The sequence below is a fragment of the Achroia grisella genome, unplaced genomic scaffold, assembly GCF_030625045.1.
Source record: "Achroia grisella isolate CSIRO2021 unplaced genomic scaffold, CSIRO_AGI_Agris_v1 utg2906, whole genome shotgun sequence".
NCBI classification, from domain to species: domain Eukaryota; kingdom Metazoa; phylum Arthropoda; class Insecta; order Lepidoptera; family Pyralidae; genus Achroia; species Achroia grisella.
The window spans coordinates 72,071-93,255 of record NW_026712780.1 but is presented as its reverse complement, the minus strand read 5'-3'; the positions used below and the strand labels follow the sequence as shown (position 1 = coordinate 93,255).

The 21,185-nt window shown below is 31.4% G+C and overlaps 1 pseudogene; it reads right to left on the bottom strand.

Moving 5' to 3' along the window:
• Positions 1-1,193: 1,193 nt before the first annotated feature.
• LOC131843239 (odorant receptor 4-like) lies at positions 1,194-20,559 on the bottom strand (annotated as a pseudogene).
• Between the last annotated feature and the right edge of the window lie 626 nt (positions 20,560-21,185).

Below are 21,185 nucleotides of genomic sequence, written 5' to 3'. Positions count from 1 at the left end.
ACAGTTTGACATTGACAGCATTTAACAACGAAAACTGAGTAGTCACACATCACAGACACAACTAGAACTTACATCTTATATAGAAGTAGCAACAATAAACCTTCGAAATTTAAGTTGACTCTTCTAACAGATTTATAACTTTCATTAACGATCTACCCTGCCTACCTAACGACTTCGAACGAGTAATTAATAAAAATTATAAATTTTAACATACATTTACACACCCACACACACACACACACACAGACAAAACACAACGCGCACGCACCCTCGCACATACGATCGCGCAAAATGATATTTGCATGTTGTTGTTGTAGTGGTTTTTTATTATTTGATAAAGTAGGATTCTGGTAGTAAATTAAAAAAATGATTTTTTCAAATCGGTCCAGTACTTTTGGAGCCTATTCAACATTGCAAATAAACAAATAATTAACTCTCTCCTTTGTATATTTTAATAGATTTTATTATTAAAGTGTTCAGTTGTTGTGTTTGTCAAAATTAGCAGCACTAAGGGCCATATAGTGAGCAATCAATCCACACAAACTCATTACAATCTTAGTTTTTTTTTATTTTACATAAAATTTACTTATTTCATGGATGATAATGGAATGGCGTATGCCTGCGCTAACAATTTATACCGGCGGGACACTAGTGGAGGATGATAGGATGAGCTTGAGGACAGGTCAGTTTGCTCAGCGTGATTAAATAACCAGGAATTAACTACGGTGGTTTCCAGGGGAAACCGCGTGGAGGTCGACCTTACAGGGTACATTGCTAGAAATCTGAAAACGGCGTATCCAAAAAAAAAATACTCAGAGCTACTTAGCTTTCTTTAATAAGTTCAACTATATTTAATAATATACATAAAGGTAGGTACATATACGTCTTGTACGTATACTCTACGTAAATCGTTAACACATATACAGATAATTTCACTTTGTGATACCTATACTTTTATCTAAATATATATAACTCAAACGTGACTGACATAGTGATCTATCAACGCACGGCCCAAACCACTGGACGGATCGGGCTGAAATTTGGCATGCAAGTAGATGTTATGACGTAGGCATCCACTAAGAAAGGATTTTGATATATTCCACCCGTAATGTGATAAATTAACGCGAACTAAGCCGCGGGCAAAAGCTAGTTTAATTATATAAAGATTAGAATTTTGTGTACCTACTTATAGTCATAATATTCTACTTCTTATAAATATTAAGTAGTAAAGTAAAGTAAGACCATGCAGTTTTTATAATCTGTAACAAAATAATTATACTTGAATTAGTCTTAACATCAAAGAAAATGAATGAAGCATAATTTGTGAGTGAATTTCATACCTAAATTACTATGACTTATCAGTCTTCATTTTATTACCATAATGAAATACTTACTGTGGTATAACTTGCTAAAGAAATGACGGAGAATCCATATGTAGTCACACAAACAGCCTTTTGTGCTCTGAAAAATATATGGAATATAAAAAAATTTACTTAAACGATAAGTAGCTACTGAACTTTTGGTTAGTACCTACTTTATTACTGCTATTTGCGTATCTCCTATATACGCAAATAGCAGTAATAAACTGCTATTTGCGTATATAGGTATATAGACCACTAAAAGTCTATATTTATCTACTGGTATTTACAAATGTTATATTATATAAGTATCAATACAAGAATAATATAGACTGCCTATAGATATATTTCATAGAATATTAAAAGAATATATTTTATTGAGGGTAGGTATTATTTATTTTAAAATGGCATTGATCGATTAACAAATACTTAGTTCAGTTATAGAAAGCTACATTCATTTTATTTTTTATATTAGAACGTCCGTGAATACATATGAAATAAATTGTATTCTGCGAGACAGTCAACATAAATATTTTTATTAAACATAGTGGTTATTTGTTTAGTGGTTTCCATCAACTTGCAATCATTTTTGTGAAAAGGCGATTAAATATATTATTTATTTATAAATTTTCTTAGGTATGAAAATTAAAATAAAGCAGTGCAATGGCAAAAATAGCTTGATCAGAGGTTTCGCGTTGTTATGAATAAGATAAGACGATGTGTTTACCCACCTGCATATCATAATTATAACGAGTTTTCGGATTCTGTTGGAAGTAGTGTACCAGCCGCTGTTGTATAAAGCATGCGATACGCCCATACTCTGACAACAAAGTTATGCATAAATAAATTGAACTAAAGTAACTGTTATTCGAAACTTTGTCTGCGGAAACTTTTATACCCTGTTTTCTAGATAACAAGATACCAGAGATATCTAGATTTCTAGATTTAATTAAAATCATTTAGTAGTTCAGCCGTGAAAAGGTGACATACAAACAGACAGATATAGAGACAGACATAGTTTTAGATTTATATTGTTAGATTTGTAGTTGGATTAGTACTTATTGCACATAATAGTGAATAAATAAAACTGAATATTAACTATGTTGAAGTACTATACTACTAGTACTATAGGTATAGGTACCTACTTTTGAATTGTTAATATAGTTCTCATTTAATCTTATTGTTATATAAAAGTAAAGACCAAAATAATACATTTGTGTTCACTACAGAAGAATAAATTACGACTCATTTCAGAGTCTCGCAAATTGTCAGTAAGGGAATAAAATTGTATAGTTATTTTAGTTTCACACGAAGCTTAAACTGCTGCAGAGTTTATATCAGTCCCAGTACTGAGAGTATTCCGTCCCGAGTAGACTTCAATAAACATATAAAATGATTACTAATAAGTACTACAGGGGGGTGGGAATTGTTAGTAATGTGGACTAATAATCCCATTGCCAACAATGTACCATGTCAGGTTGATCTCAATGCGGTTCCTCCTGTATAAATTCCTGGTAAATTTGTCACGGTGAGCCAACTGAGCTAACCTCATGGTCTTTTAGAGTTGGCGCGGGAGCGGGAAATTCCATTAGAATACATTAAAACTCACTGAACATCACATCATTGTAGTACTGGTATTTCTACTAGTACTACAATCATTGTAGTACTGGTATTTCTACTAGTACTACAATGATGTGATGTTAAGTGAGGTAGGAAATGACGGATCAACTTCATCAGATGTCGACTTTGTACAAAGTTGTCTGCGTGGACTTCTGTGTCACCTATATCAGCTAACAACAGGGTACGGAGACATAACATATGAGTCCTCTGGAATGACATCGCGTTAGTCATATCGCAGGTGTCACATGATTACGTGATGTGATACTTAGATAGATAAAATCTTTAATCATGTCAACTGTGACACTATTTATACTATAAACAAATAAGTATAATAATATTACAAATAACACAATACACCTAAAATGCAAACATTAAATACAAACAAATTATTTGCCACAGGGATATAAATGGGTTGCTACTCAATGATTAATTTGTTCAACGAGTAAAACATTAATTTTCATTGGCTGTCCCAACACTGATTTCCAGTTGATGACCGTCGCTGTACATGTACTATAGCATGTTTTTTAATCCCGGATACAAAGACATTACCGATGTTATTGCAATTTTTAAATAGGGATGTGACACTGTCGGGAATTAATCTTAATTACCCATTTTTATAGGTTACTCAGAAATAATGAGTGGGTGTTTGTTTAAAACGTATTGTCACAAAATGAATAAGTAGGTATAGGTAATAGGTATTAATAAATATAGCGTGTCTGTATCAAAATAGATTTATTATTTTTCACTAAAATAAATACTAACTGCTTTTTATAAAAGAATGACCTTCGTATGGTGTTATATATTATAATTCTTATATGAAACATACACCTATTTTAAATATTAAGCTGTTTGAAAGAAAAAAATTATGGCTTGTAGCTTAATACTGTAAAAAATTGTATAGGTATGTACGGAAAACCTCAAGAATGTATTTTTGTGTTGTTTAATACTACAACAATAATGGAAACACTAGTATATGTACGTAAATTTAGAAAATTGGTTGTGAAAATGTGATGTAAAACTCTAAAAGGGTCATGTAAAACAAATCGGTGTCGCAGGTACAGCTACCCCGCTGTAGGTGGTAACATTATTTGCTGCTGGCAATTTAGTCTCCGGGATTAAAAAACTACTACGACTACACATTTATGTATAAGTGACTATAACTAACTTACAGATAGTCGACAGTTTCTTTTCCATTCCAATTAAATAAAGAAAAACTTACAGATTCCAAGAGTCGATGTCCGTACCAACACAGCAGCCAAGTTTGCAACAAGATAGCTGTTAGGAATATTTTATATATTAAATCCGTTAACTTTTCAAGTATCTGCAATTAAAAAAATCAATATTCATTACTTTACAACATTTTTTTTATTCTTCGGCAATAGTTGAAAATAATCTTACCTATATTATGTTATCTGTGATCTTACTATTCGGATTCTAGATATTAAAAATTATCGATCTTAGATTGAGAGCAGGTAGTCACGATTTTAGTATCTACGCTTATAAATATATCTTAGTAAGTAAATAACATTTTACGGACCACTTCAAAATGTCTGCGGAGGTACCTTAGGTGCATAGGTCTTACCTATTTCAGTCAAGCAACTTGCTTTGTAAGCTATGTTTTGATTTAAAGAGATCTATCTATCCTTAGCGAGTGTACTTATAGAATAAGAGGCATAACATCTTATTTCTCATGCATATTGAATTAGTGGATGCTACGATCTTTTAGAAATTGGGCTGTATTTACTCGTTTTTATGTAATTAGATACTAACCACACAACAAAAACCACAGAAACATAGAAGAATAGAGCTGTTGAAGAAATTCACCAGTAGTTGAAATCCATTCAACCTTTCTATGTCACCTGCTAATCTGTAAAGAATATGGTTACAAAATACGTTGGGTTCATGAATGATGGCTGGCTCAGCCGTCATACTCATGAAAGGGTGCTGCTTGTGGGGACTGGTCTGTTCAGGTTACGAACATTGATTAGATTTTTTGCTATATGCTGGTTGTCACTCTATGCTCCCAAATTTGAATTTAAATGAATCTGTATTACTGTAAAACATTTATTTGAAAAGAATACGCTGATGCTGAGTTTCTTGTCAGTTCTTCTCATCTCGAAATCATTCCGAACTGATTTGACATAGGTGTCATAATAGTCTGTAATAGTCCTACATGAATAAAAATATTTTGAATTTGAATTTGAATTTAATATTTATAATATTTTTCAATAACTGGGAACTGTGATGTGTGATTCTTATGTTTAGATATTATTATATTTATCTGTGTATCTATTTAATTTGAATTTAAATTTATATTATATTATTATTATAACTATTCAATCACTTTAATTTTTAATTATTTCAAAACTGTTCATTAATTATATAAATTTTACATTAAATATATACAAAACCAAAGAAAACCTTTTAAAAAAAAATCTGGTTATCAAGATTTTAAAATTATTCTATAATTTTTTATTTATGTGAATTATTGTACAGTAATACGATTGTATATTTCCAATTTATAAATTTCTTCATAATTTTAGTTTTCCGTATGATGAGATAAGTTCTTGTATTCAAGCATTGAGTCTCCATCTGTTAGCAGGGACTCTAGGGATGCACAAAATGTCTTAGGTTACTTTACTGTCCGTTTTTGTCCTCCATCAACAGTTTGGCCGAGCTAATTAATAAAATGTTGTTTCCTGTTTCACCACGATTAATGGCAAACAAATGAGGTCGGAAACGCAAAGAGAAAATTGAAAGTAAAGTCTGGCCCAGATTTATACTGAAATCTGAGTATCAAAACAGTAATTAATTAACTATATTAGAAAAGTGTTTCTTTTTGTTAATAGAAAGGTTTATATTGTTATTATGTACTTAATTGTCATGTCAAACAAGTTGATGGTCAACTTGTAGAAAGAGCCGACCCTTCATTTATTGTCATTGTTGAGGATTAAGGTGCGTCATTGTACCTTGTAATTTTAGTTCGATATTTCATTCTTCAAATAGTAACCTCTGGCGACAGTAACAAATCACAGAGGAAAAAATTTACCTCGGTAGTGCGGTGACTGTACCTATTTAATTAATACATCTTTTTAAACAGTGTTTTACGACGGGTTTACTTATATTATGTAATATTAAATTATCTGTGCTTATATTAAGGTAAATATACCAAGCATAATACATTATATTGTAATGAATTTATCAGCCTATGTGAAAGCACCTACTTTTTGTTTACGAAACAATTTTCATATATATATGTTTACACCTTTGTGTATTATTTCATACCTGATCAAAGCAAGATGTCTTTGTATGATTTTTATTATTTCTTTATGATACATGATCTCCCATTCCTTGCCATCACAGTTCTTCATTACTTGCTTTTCATTTCGATTGAAATATTCCAGACTGTATTCACCTGAAAGTATACGTATATACCTATATCTGTAATATAAATTCACTGTTAGATATTATATATAAAAATTACTATGGAAAGCATCAAAATTACCTTCACATAAGTATATACATACAAACTCACCATGTGCGGTTGGGTAACAGTAATTTTTTATTAAAATTTTGTAAAAATGTACCGTGTGCTTACAAAATTTAAACAAGTAGGTAAGTAAACTATATACATAATAAAATTTTCATTACAATTATTAATGTAATGTAATGAACTAAGCTGTTATGTTGTCTGCATTTTTTAATAAAATATAGCCTAGAAAAAAAGAGCAGGTAACAGACAATTTCGCATTATAAGATTATAATGTGGTTGTGCTATTAGTGCAAGTTTCTATATCTATATATTTAAGTACACACAACTACGATACAAGTATTTTTACCCAATGGAAAGGTTCTTTTCAGCTGATCATCAAGCGGCACGTAAAAAAGTTTTCTTATTCTGAGTGAAAGCAGATCGAACTGTGTGGTGATATGGCTCAGAAATATGCAGAACAACGTATCTCCACTTACAATTGACAGTACAACTGTACTACCTGAAAGTTTTTAATCAGTTTATTATGTTTGGGAGTTGATGTTATGTTTGCTTGGCTGGTTATAGTTGGCTCTATACGCACAACGGTCTAAATGTAAGGAATGTAGAAAAAGGAATTATATTGTATTTTACCTATGTCATTAAAATGTTTTCCTAAGATTGTCTTCAAAAGATTGCTTTCAGCAATAAGGGCACCTTATACAATAAGGCGACATTATACATGTAGGTATGTTAATATGTTATTTGTCTTTTCTTTACTATATGTTAAAAAAATACATTCATGCACCTCTGGTGTTTCTGTCTATAGGCTGCAGTAACCGTTTAGCATCAATTGGTTAGAGGCTTGTTTGCCATCATTGTATTATAAATAACCGTGGACAATTAACACGGCGCCATCTAGTCCCACAATAAGCGTGTTATGGGCACTAGACAACTAATATAAATTCTTTGATATATATTTTTTTGTGAATACATATATAATATACATAGAAAACACCTAGCCCGACACAAATAATACTCATGAAAACAAATTATTGAACCGTGCGAGAAATTGACCTCTCGACCATCAGAAATAAAGCTGTGTGCTAAATCGCTAGATCACCGAGGCCGTTAGTACCTATAATAGTAACATATCTAGAATTAGTCATAGTACTTACTTATTTATTTTAATATAATATTCTACTTACCAAGCCAAGTTTGGAAAAATAAAGCGATTTCATATATGACTGGTTGAAAGGGATTGAATGGGTACCAGAAAAAGAACGGCATTAACCAAGGTACGTCGTATCCTGCGAGTCGCTTGCCCGCCATAAACACAGGTGGCACCATAAATATACCCATGAGGAAAACGTTGCACCAATAGTAAGCTGTGAAATGTAAGAAATTCTAGATAATTAAAATCAATTGCCTGCTCCAAATTAAATTGAGATACCTCTACATGGAATGGAGCTAATGTTATTTTTAAGTTAACAGAACAAAAACATATTAAACATCTGCTATAAATGCAGGTAATGTATGAATTAATCCTTTTTTATAAAATCATCTTCCGAAAGGCTAAAATTGGAGTGAAATAGTATTTCCGTTTAATAAATTATCAAATCTCTATTAAAACATAAGTACCTATGTTTTTATAGAAAATGGAAGTCACTAAAGGATTACTTAAATGATAAATATATGGTAATAATTGTTTATGTACAGAATTTTCAATTTAATGTTAAAAGCAACATTTATGGATACATATAAAAATAATGACAGTTGATTTTTTTGCCAGTTCTTAAGAATTGAAACTGTAGCTTGATATATTGATATACAAAAATTATGTGTGTAAAAGACATTTTAATCACTTATGAATGTAAAGGTTATTATAATAGATATTTTTAATACGTAAATCTTTAATGAATGTGTACTTTTTTTACGTGAGTAAAATCAATAATGGACATAACGATTTTGAACTTTAGGGATTGATTGAAGTTTTTTAGAGTTTCATGAATTTTAAATTCAGTAAATGAACATTCATAACAAATAATAATAAAATGTAAATTCAAATTGTCTCTAGTCATGGCACTGACGACGACAATCTGCCACGGTAGCGCCGATATGCCACCCCCTTCGGTCAGTAGTCCTCCTTAATAATGGTGGGCAGCATGTTGGTGGGGACCCGGGCCACAAATGCTTTGAAGCTCGCGTTGTAACTCGATTCCAGCTGGGTCAACCTCAATGTCAGGTTACTTTTGGTCTGGATATAGTCTACAATGTTCTGTACCTTAGTGGCGTAGTGTAGGCGGGATAGGTACATTGCCGTGGTCGATGTTGTGGTGTATCTTTAACTTATATATAACACGTAAAAGACCACATGTACCTTTTGTTATGAACATAAGTTGCTTTTTAGCACCATTCACAATGTCGTGCTCTTCTTTACTTAAAAAACCTGTGGGCCACATCTCTCTCAGTTCACTGACTAGATTCGCATATAAATCTTGTTTTACCACGTAGTAGAAAGATTTTGCCAATGCTATAAGTACAAACATTATATTACTTAAACACAAATAAAGCACAAAATAAATAAATATAATTTATCATAATGTTGGTATAATTTATGAAGTAAAATATAGAATATCGGTTTAACAAGTCTCGCTTTCTGAGAGTCGCGGGATTGGTCCTCGCTTTGGTAGAAATTATAGTATTGATTTGGATTACAGATAAGATTATGTAAATTACTTATCTGTAATATGAATAAAGTCAAAAATGTAGGTGTTTCAGTTCTCAGCTGGTCAGGTACAAATTTAGTTTTGTATGGACCGGACTATTTTATAGGGATGAAGCAAAAATATCTCAATATAGGTGCTAGTACTAAAATTGTTTGAATATTTATACATATTTCCATGATTATGATTGGAACTACACAGTTCAAAAGATAAGTAATTGGGCAATATTCTGAGTAAGTTTCTAAACTAACCTAAGTACGCGTATGCCGCGCAAGGTAACGATCTCATTATATCCAATGCATCTTGGAGGGCAGTACTTTCCCTTGCCATTATCACTATATTGATGACCTGCTGAGCCGCTGCTATGGCTAGGTTCACGAATGTAAACCAGTAGAATATAGTCCAGCATAATCTAAAAGTACGAGTTATTTGTTATTTGTTTTTCTTATTAAACTAGGATAATACGTAAAGTAAAGTAAAGATAATAAGTAGTTAAGCCCGAGGCGGCAATCGGGTATCTTATTTAAATAAAGCAACTTGCCATTTCTGTGCGCCACAGACGTCTTTTGATATTATGATAGATGATAAATATTTTAGTATTCAACCTATTTATGCAAATATTCTGTTATCTGGGATAAATTATTATTGTAAACTTATGCTTTTATTTCTTAGGTTAGTTAGAGATTTATTTACCTTAGTAATATTAGGCGTCTCCTAATATTACTTATGTATAGATATATGTAATATATATATATATATATATATATATATATATATATATATATGAATCGGGTGACAAGGATATATATTGTAATTTACTAAAATAGTTTATAAATTTTTTACTAACATGATATGGGTGGATATCGGAAATAAATAATAATAGTGATTTTAAATCAATAAATCTTGGTGTGAATATATTTTTTCTATATGTTATATCGATCTATGTTAGTTGCGACGTGATTTTGTTCGCTGTCTAAAAATCCCATAAAGTGCTTTGATCCTGGCATACAACTATTAAGTTTCAATGTGTACTTGCATTCCAGGATAATCAATATATTTTCTAGGATATGTGGAAAGATATTTTCTTTAACTATCTAATCATAGAACAGGCCAATGATCCAGCAACGATAGACGTGTTAACTGAGCTTGTTAAGTTTATTGCTTGTTATTAGAGAGTATCACATGGATATAAATAATTACAAAAATGAAATTATTGTTAATTTTTTAAATAACATTAATAGAGTGTATAATAATTGTTGCACCATTAGTTACATTAGCTTTTGTATGGTTGTTAGTAGCTATTCATTTTCCACATATTTTCCAGCATAGAATGTGTATGTTACTGCGCTGTAACTTCTCTTGTCACAATATGTATATATACGCCAAGAATAGCAGAAAGTTTTAAGTAATATAAACATTATTAAGTAAAGCACAGCTATGTTTTTTAAAAAATATTTAACGTACTTAAGGCGTGTCACATAATTAACGTCTTTGCCTAACCGACCTAGTAGTAAACTATTTATATTTATTAAATTCCCTGCATACGGACCTTACTGAAATATAGAGAGGTGCTTACAATTAATCAATACAACTAGATATAAAATATTACATATTTGAGTAATTCGATAATAGGTAAACAATAAACGAGACAGCAGAACGTACGTACCTACTATCAATGGCATTCTTATTGCCGAAGTTCTTTGAATAAATCATAAGATGACTCTTAGAAATTATATTTCACATTGGGAAAACTACTCGGACCATTAATCTGGCCACTTTAATCAGGATAAATCTTCAAAATTTTCTAACCAATTATGAATCAAAGATAAAGGCAAAAGCAGCATAATTTCATAAGATATTTCAGAAATTATAGCGCCAAAAATATTGAAGTGGAATTGGATATATTTCAATGTAATGCGTAATTATTATTTCCATATAGTTATAAAAATAAAAAAATAAAATTTTGCACAAAATATAAAGATTCTAAATATGGTTTCTATCAATTAATACTCTTCATGATCTACATTTTTAACACTATTCAATATCTTTTATACTCCTTGAAATCTCTATTTTCTTATTAATACATTGTAGAAGACCGGTATCATAATAATAAATGTGTTTTGCCTATATATTTATCGTTTCCAGCTCAATTTTTATCTACGTTCACTGTTCATTTGTTCGCAGCGGGAACAGCCTTGAATAACTCGTAGTAAAAGGTGCAGTAGATATTTACTTTTAATGTTAATGGTGACCTCCATTTCACGTAATAGATTCAGAGATTATATCCTATCATGAAACAGTTTTGGGCATTTAATGTGTCTGAAACCCATTAAGTTAATAAAGATTTTCTTTTGATATCCGATCGTTATTATGTGACAAAATACGCTATGATCATACAATAAAGTGCTGGGATATGACACTAGGTAGGTATACATTTTATTCCGCAAAATGACACAGATCAATAAGAATTATGAATGCATTAAGTTGCTATATTAGAATGGATGGTGGATTTGTCATTTTAAGTTTTGTCATATAATGAACTTAGTTATGATAGTAAATATCAGTCATAGGGATTTCTTTAAATCTAAATAATCTGCGTATATATGACGACATTCTATATGATACATGAAAAAAGGAGACTGAAGAATACTGTATTTTGTTATTGGTCAGTCAGTCATCAATAATTAAGACATACCTTAATACTGGCTGATTTCATAAAAATACCAGTTGCATAATTTGTTGTTTTTATAGTTTGTTTGTAGTTGTCCTCAACTAAAGTATATTTAGCAGAACTGGACGGTATGGATAGTGACAAAAACATTAACGTGATTAAGGGGCAAAAAATACGTTACATGAAAAAAATATTTTATCTTTGAATTACTCTTTGTGTAATGTTTATAATTTTCCACAAGTAGTTATTTTGCGTTTATTACCTTGCAAATGCAGAATCTTCTTTCATAAAACGCAATGAGATTAACGCCAGGATACGTTTTGGAATAAGATATGTGCGGTCATAGTCCTCCATAGTGTAATAAAATACCTGTAATAAACGAATAAAATTAAACAACATAACTCCTACAAATCTCTACCTATCTACCTATCTCTTATCTTCCATACACGTGCGTGTTGCACTATACAGTATGTGCTTCTTTTCTGGAAATATTGCATGATAACCTGAAGAAATAGATACGGGAGTAGAAGATAAGGATTGGGAAATGAATACGAGTGAAGAAGTTAGGTGTCTGGATCACTTACGCATTGATTCTTAAAGTAAGAGCACTTGATGCTCGTATTCTGCTCGTATTAGGCTAGAGCCGGCCGTTTCCGTAAAAAATAATAGCTTAATTTCTGTAAATAACACAAGGACACTATTTTGACTGATCTTTCGCAGTTACATTTTAGTCATCGTTTTTACCTGTACGTAAATTACAGTTATTATTACAATTTTGTGTTACGTGAAACATTTTTTTTCGCCCAATAAATTAGTTCATTCAATTCAGCCCTATACATGAGTCTAGTCAATTCTGTGAAAAAAACACTAAAACTGGTTCTGAATTCGACTTAAAAATAATGTCGATTTGTGATATTTTTTTTTTGGTGGGATTAAAAATATTTTGTTTACTTACTTGCTCGGTATTAGTCATACGGATACTCTTCAGAAATGTTTTCAATCCTGCCATATTTACTAGAAAGTGTTTTCTAACTCCAATAATTCGATTCCTGTTGTTCTTTTATAAAGTTATTTTACGCCGACCGTGTGAAATGTCATACGCAATCTTTGCAATTTTTATGTTGTTTTCTAACTACACTTGGGAGCATAAAAACGGAATCACAACTTTTATTCTTATTAATAACATTCTTTTGAATACAACGGATAAAAATAAAAAAATTGTCATTATAAAGGCTAAAGCTTGTCTGCATGTTTTCTGTATATATATTATGTATTTACAAAAAAATATATTTTAGTATTTATCAGTTGTCGAGTACCCGTAATATAGGCTCTGCTCAGCTTGAACTAGATGATGCTGTGTGATTATTATTTTCTATGTTTTTCACACACAGAAGTCTGTGTGTAAAATTCAAACCGTACTTAGCGTATCACGTAAAAATTCATATTAGCGCCTTATACCATAATTATGAAGAATAATTTTAATGTTTTAAGTATTTGTTATAATTTACAAAATGCCAAACTTTGTTATCATGTTATCATAATTAACTTTGTTATCATATCAAACCTGTCTGACTAGATACGAAATTGACGATTCTATTTCTTTTGCTAGCAAGTGTACGATGTTTTCTTTTAGTTGTTACATTTAGGGAAATATAGCTTTTTTAATCGACTATTTTAAAAGGTAAATTGTATATATGTATAGAAATACATACAGTTTGTGTGTTTGTATTTCTATATGATAGAGCTTTGGAGGCTTCCCGCTAAAATTCTTCAATGGTTTTAACTAAAACTGTGTTGGTTTGGAGAAATTTTATAACATTCGTATTATTAATTGTGTCTAGACTGAAGATTTTTTTAATAAAATGTACGTGTCATTTAATTCTCTTATATATAAATAATATTTATCTACATAAACGCAAAGGAACCCATGATTTTAGATATGTGGGATAGTTTATCATTACAAAAAATAGAGTTTGGTTTTTTGAATTATAAACAATTATATAATTGTGACAAATTATTATTCCAAATGACTTGAATTGATAAAAGTTTCATCGATGTCTGCTTCAAGAGTAATAAATACTGTGTCAACTTCTCTTTCAAAAACTCACTAAGTCGGTTTTGTTGAAACTACATGTACACTGTGTTTTTATGGATGAATATGGAATGATGTATCCGCCTGTTCATGCAATAGCTATCAATTGGGCCCATTGGTAACAATTTCCACTTCCCCCTCCATATAAGTAGGTTATTTATATCTTTATTGTATTATTTTAGATTTTATAGGAACATAGGACTGTAGAAAGCATAGAACATTTTCTGAATAAATAAATTTTCAATACAAAGTTTGGAAGATCAAACCTGGCTTGCGTCACTTGGAATGAATTATTTTTTGTCTTAATGTGTATAATAATTCAGTAAGGCATAATTGCAAGCAATTGTTTGCATGTTTTCATTTTAAATATTTTCTCTACATAACCGTAAACCCTCCGCAGTTACTACATAAGGGCAGTCGAACTGATGTAAAGGTAATGTTAATTACACTGTTAGACAAACTCAGTCATACGTAAATCGTGAATGATTGAATACTGCTATAAGATTATGTTAGTTTTTTGGATATATCATTCGTGATGCTTTATCTGGACTATTGTAAGCCAATCAGAAATGTATAAAATGGTGCGAGTAAACTGGTGACACTAAAGTTAGTTTTCTTTATTATTTATTCAATTAAGTGCGTGATAGAAGTTGTAATATCGTTATTTATTTAAGGGTTACATTTCGACTTAGTCAACTTTATTGACACAGCTAGTAAGGTACTAAAAACTTAAACTTATTGGGGTTCCGTTGATAATTAAGATATTTTTTTTTAATAAATAAAAAACTAACTACACATTATCAGTATATATGATACACAATGATATAAATGTCTGTCTGTTACAAAATTGAATAACACTATCTACATAAAACTAACTTAATAATATTCGTAAATCCACACTTATATTAAATGTCTGTTTGTCTATCTGTTTGATATCTTTTCAGGACTATATAGCTGAACGGATCTTAGTGAAATTTGATGTGCAATTAGATCGTATCATAAAGACAGACATACGCTATGTTCGATCTCAAAAAATAATCGAGAAGGAATGGAAGTCTGTGCCGAAAAAGTGGCTGGTGTCTATATACATTTATAATAAAAGTCTGTGGATATTTTTAATTTGTTTATGCAACACGTACAATGGCGTAATAAACATAATGATGTGACACCCTTCAGTTAAGGGTGTCCCAAACTACTTACAGGGTTGCTGTTTGCGTCAGACGGTCAACAATCAAATACGTTGATACTTACACAAACCAGAATAATATATGACGTGATATATTTAGGTAACATTTTTTGAAACACTTGTACAACATTTGTACACAAGAATATTGACCACCTAATGAAAATTGGTAGTTATACGTCACCTACTTACATGAAGTACGTTGCTATTCTAGATTACCTATCATCTTCTTTTAATTTTGCGTAGTATCAGTTTCAGATATTATACGACCTTATACGACCTTATACGACCACCATTAAACACGTAGTGTCTTGGAACACAACTCCAAGAACCTCATAGGCTGGACATAGGACACCGAACTGATAGGCAGACATAGCCAGAAAAACTGTCTGACAAACAGTGCATTTGAATGCATTACAATAGCTTCTACATAGCGTAATGTAGCATATAATAACTACGTAAGTAATTATTTTGTTGACAATAAAAATGCAATTTAACGCATGGGTTCTTTTAATAATGGAACGACTGTGCTAATGGTATATGATGGAGAGTCACCAGCGCAGGATGATGGTATGATCAAGAAGCTAGGTCAGTTATTCTCTCCCGTCTCCGGTCTATCCACTTCCACCACGGCCGCCACATGATAACGTCATGTCAATTTGCTATTGCTATTCATGTATAGAGACGATCGTTGTTACTCAGAATCAAGTGTGTGGTAACCATAAATTTAAAATTTTGACCTTTATGGTCACCTTTATAAATTAAAAATAAAATTGTGCAACAACTGATTATTAACCTGATAGTTTAATTGATATGTGCCTGTACCCAGAACGTAATAATATTATAATTTATATTTTAGAAGCAGCATCCGTAATAAATATACGGGCAATACTAGTTTTATACATTTGGTATGGTAAACAAGATAACTGTCCACCTGATGGTAAGTGATAACAGTAGCCTATATACATGCACTACGTCAAGAACGAAGATATGCGTAAGATCCTGTAATTTCTCTACCTTATTATCTTGCAACCGACACACAGCGTACAAAGCCATCCACGCAGTTATGATTATTTTCGTTTATATATTTTATTATCATTTTCTACATTTTGTTACAAAAAATAGACGGCATTTGGCAACTGTACATTACTCTTTTTGTTCTAACTTTGAATTCCGCATTTTAAACACATTATGCTTTCGATTTAACTGAATTGAAGCCGTAGTGACCTGATTATGACGCTTTCGTGACGTATGAATATGATCTTGATTGATTGATGACGAGCGAAATGACGCTTTCCGTTTCCCGCCCCCGCTGGCTCCTTCTGCGCCATGATAGTGTCATATTAATTGATAGTAGATGTTATTAAAAGTCTGGATAAGCATATACAGATTAACGTAATACGGTTTGAACAAAAAGAGGCTTCGAAAAGGATGTAGTTATTTAGATAATATGATATATCACTAAAATTATTTACATATAGTATATTATATGATATTTGAGTGTATTCTATATCAGTATTCTATAGGAATAGAATAAATCAATAGCATAATAGAAATGCAACCCTATTTCAGATTAGTTTCAGAACAGTAGTGGTGAACATATCTTAGTGTTTACAAAATTGTTATTTCTTCACAAATTGGTGTATACATATAAATAAAATTGGAGTGTCTGTTTGTAATATTGAAATAACCGTTTTTTTACCACATGCATATGAATATAAATATGGTACATACACCAAAATAACATTTTTACAATTTTTGTCTGTCTGTCAGATAGACACTGTTTGTTCCGACTAATCTCTGAAACGGCTGGACCGATTTTGACGGGACTTTTTTCGGCAGGTAGCTGATGTAATAAGGAGTTAATTAGGCTACTTTTATTTTAGAAAAATAAAGTTAAATTCCACGCGGACGACATCGCGGGAACAGCAAGTATATATGTGTAAGAATGGGGTATTAATATATAATGTACAACGTATATGTATAAAGTGTACCTCACACTATATGTATCTACATACAAGTTTTGTATATATAGAGCTATACACGAAGAGAATATAAATATTCAAATTGGTGGGGGTGACCGTGGAGAGGTGCGGCCACTCGTGCCCAGAGCTGACTGTGACCGACTCATATTGCGATCACGTCAAGGTATAATAGCACCGTCGAGATTGACTTCTCATGTCGCCGGCAGCGATTTGCATCCGCAGGACACGTCGACCACGATGCGTTGAGACTGCGGTATTATTATTGTTTAATCTCTATACTACAAATATGTTTATCAGTTGTCTATTGTGGCATGGTTTGAGATTTTCTGACGACTGTTTACTACGTCTACCTCTAAAATAAGGTCTACTATATTTTTTGCTCTGAATGCCACATATTCGATTATAATTAGAAGAGAAAAACTTTTCTACATTGTATGACCATTATTATGAATTTACCACAATATTATCTACAATAAATAATTTCAGACTTGTTGTTTGCAACATAGGTATAGACTCTCTTTTTTTTGGTGCAAAGCTAATATCATATTCTGTCTGTGTTAAGAAATAAAATAGCTTATAACGTAATTAGGAAATATATTACTTATGAATAACAACGACCATCCAAAACATAGTGAACACCTTAGAATGTTGCAGAGGTTCAATGAATGCAAATAATGAGTAATGGAAAACATATTGGTAGATGACTGTGTTCAACGACATATTAAAAAATGATGTTCATAAAGACGATTATCTATTAAATAATTCTGTAACATTATGTAGACATCATTCTAAGCTAGCTATAATATCAGGTTGTATGCTCGTTCAACCATCATTTTATACAATTTGACTGACTGAAAATAACATGCCGTCATGATTGCTATGCTAGATTGAATCAGAGGATTTAAGATATTGTTCAGAACAATACTTGATTTGACAACATTTGGCGAAGTATAATTCTGCAGGGGATGGGGGCGAACCTATCGTGTCTCTGATTAATTTTTGTTTTGATACCGGTTTTTTCTTCAACGCAGTCAGTGCAGTAAACGATGAAGAAAGTTTTTTTAGTGTCGTCTAAATTTGAATTTACAACCTCTTATATTCTTATTAGATACTAGCTGTTCCCGCGACTTCGTCCGCGTGGAAATTAACTTTATTTTCTAAAATAAAAATAGCCCAAGTTACTCCTTATTACATCAGCTACCTGTCAAAAAAAGTCCCGTCAAAATCGGTCCAGCCATTTCAGTGATTAGCCGGAAAAAACAGTGTCTATCTGATAGACAGACAAAAATAGTAAAAAATATTATTTCGGTGTATGTACCGTATTTGTATTCAGATGCATGTAGTAAAAAACGGTTATTTCAATATTACAATCAGACACTCCAATTTTATTTATATATATATATAAATAATTATGGATAATAAATCAGGTTATTTTCGAAAATCTAAAATTTAAACATGTTTCAAGTCTCAGTAGGTGTAATTCGTTGTCAGTCAACCGATAAGTTCTGCGGGTGAATAAATTAAATGAAAAGCTGTTTTTACGCGCACTTGAAAATATATTGCTGTGAAGCATTTATTATTTGGAGGTGTTTTCAAAGAGTTTTTCATTATTAACGTGCCTCTGCAATATTTTGAGGATTGACGTCCTTGTTAATTTATTATGCCCAATATATCTACTTATCTACACATATAATAAAAATGTCATTGATCCCTAGCTGGAAATGAAAAATACATGAGAAAGAATTTGATTAACTTTAACAGCATAAAGATTGAATGATCCCAAAACAATGATTTTAAGCAGTTTGCTTATACAATATTGGTGCTTATACATAATTGGTTTTTTTACAGAAAGAAAAGAAGTTTTTATTTATTTTTGATTACAATTATTTTAAGGCTTTTGTATAAAAAGAGGTTTCATGTGCTAACATTTATCAAAAGTGGTAAAATATACGACTCTAAATTTCATTTCTCTTTTACTGCTCTACAGATATAGATTGAATGTACTGTGTGTGAGAGATTCGATTTGTCGATCTAGATACATCTTAATTAATCTGAGATAGGTATCCATAGTATCGAATATCTATAATTTCGATATCAGAATACTAGTTGTAACAGTTGGTCTACTCTGATAGCTATGACCGATTTATTTTGTTACTGATGTAAGTATTTATTTATTTATCTGAACTTTGCTATTTGGCAGTTAGTATTCACACATAATTCTTAAAAGTATTATGAAAAACATTTATTTAAAAGAACAACACACAACTTTCTCATTCTTCATGCGATGAGTTTGCTTTCCATATGAGCGGTAGAATCAAAATATATGACTATTTAAAAGTGCTTATATTAAGTTTATTTGAATAAATAATATTTTTATTCTATTCTATTACGATTTAATAAAACCATCTGTAACGTAACTGAGGAGACCATTTGTGAAACAATTCCTGAATTAATTTGCAGATGTATTATCGGACTAACAAATATTTTACTATTGTTTTAGTATCGCAACTCGTTCAATGATATCGTGTAACGACTTCCTTAATAGCATCATGGGTATCTATACCTTAACAATGCACACTTGCTACTTTGTTGCGACTAAGAAGCCACACAATGACTGATATCGTCGATGTGGTAGCTCAATCTCATCTATTTCAATCGCTTAAAGTTACACGTCAGTCTCTAAAAAGTTACACGTACTTACCTGAGCTGGTTTTTTCGGACTACTTTTTTCTAATGTTGTTGGCCCCAGCTGGCCCCAGGAAGCGAGTACAGATGGCACTCTAATTCCGCGGATGGACTTATAGAGTGGCTGAAAGCAAATCCTGCATGACAGATACGATTTTAGTCTGAGGGTACTGCTAGCAGTACCCTCCTAATTAACTCCTAGGAGTTCGAACCTCGATTCAGGTTTTGATCCCCTTTTGACATGGACAGAGGATATGAGATCTGTTCCGGTTTGAGAAATAAGATAAAGTAGTAAAATTACGGAGTACAGGGACATAACATCTTAATCCTAATCCGAAATAGCCATGAGTGATACCATGTGCTTCACATGATGACATGATGAATTTTCTTCATGTGTATAATATACGCGAGTATTACCATTAGGGGGGCTATTATTTGCAAATCAGATATTTTTTTCTTTATTTCTAAATATAGAACGTTTGATGACTGTTGTCATATTCTAGAAAAAAATAGTAAATTTTTTTAGTTCAGTAATTGTTTTAATTTGTTTAATTAAATCTTTTGTTTATTCTGATCATTAATATCGTAGTACGGGCTTTACGGTCGTCATCTTTGAATTTGTCATCAAAGTGTTCAAACTCTATTATCTTCCATAAATCCTTATTTTCAAGATAATTACGTACTTGAAATTTCCAGTTGGGAAAGTCCGAAGCACCCTTGAGTTTCATGATACCGTACATTCCATGACTCGACGTATCGTCATCTGCCATTTTCAGAATTTTGATTTGTTTTCACCACTATATTCTAGAATTCACTAAATTATATTCACTTTAGTGCTAGTCCATAACCTGATAGAGATATTGAGTGGATTACATATATAGTAGTAAATATAATTTATTTCGTTCCGATTGCAGTTGCACGTTACATACAAACTGTTAGATGGTGATAAAAAGTTAATTGTTGTAATTTATGTGGACGATATTTTTGTTTTTGGAAATTGTGAAAACGAAAAACAGAAACTGAAAGAGGGGCTACTGAATAAATTTAAAATTAAAGATTTAGGTCCTGCTAATATTTTAGGTATGCTGAGGAGAGAAAATGGTGTCTTATATCTCGATCAAGAACAATATATAACAAATGTCTTGAACGACTTCGGGATGACTGACTGTAAACCAGTTAAAACCCCTATGGAGCTAGGTATTAAATTAGAAAAAGCATCAAATTCGGAATGCGACTTGCCATATCAAAATTTAATAGGATGTCTTAATTATTTAGCTGTAAATATAGACCAGACATAGCACATGTTGTTAGTTTATTATCTCAATTTAATTCCTGTTATAATGAATTACATTTCAATTGTGCTAAACGTGTTTTACGCTATTTAAAGGGGACATTG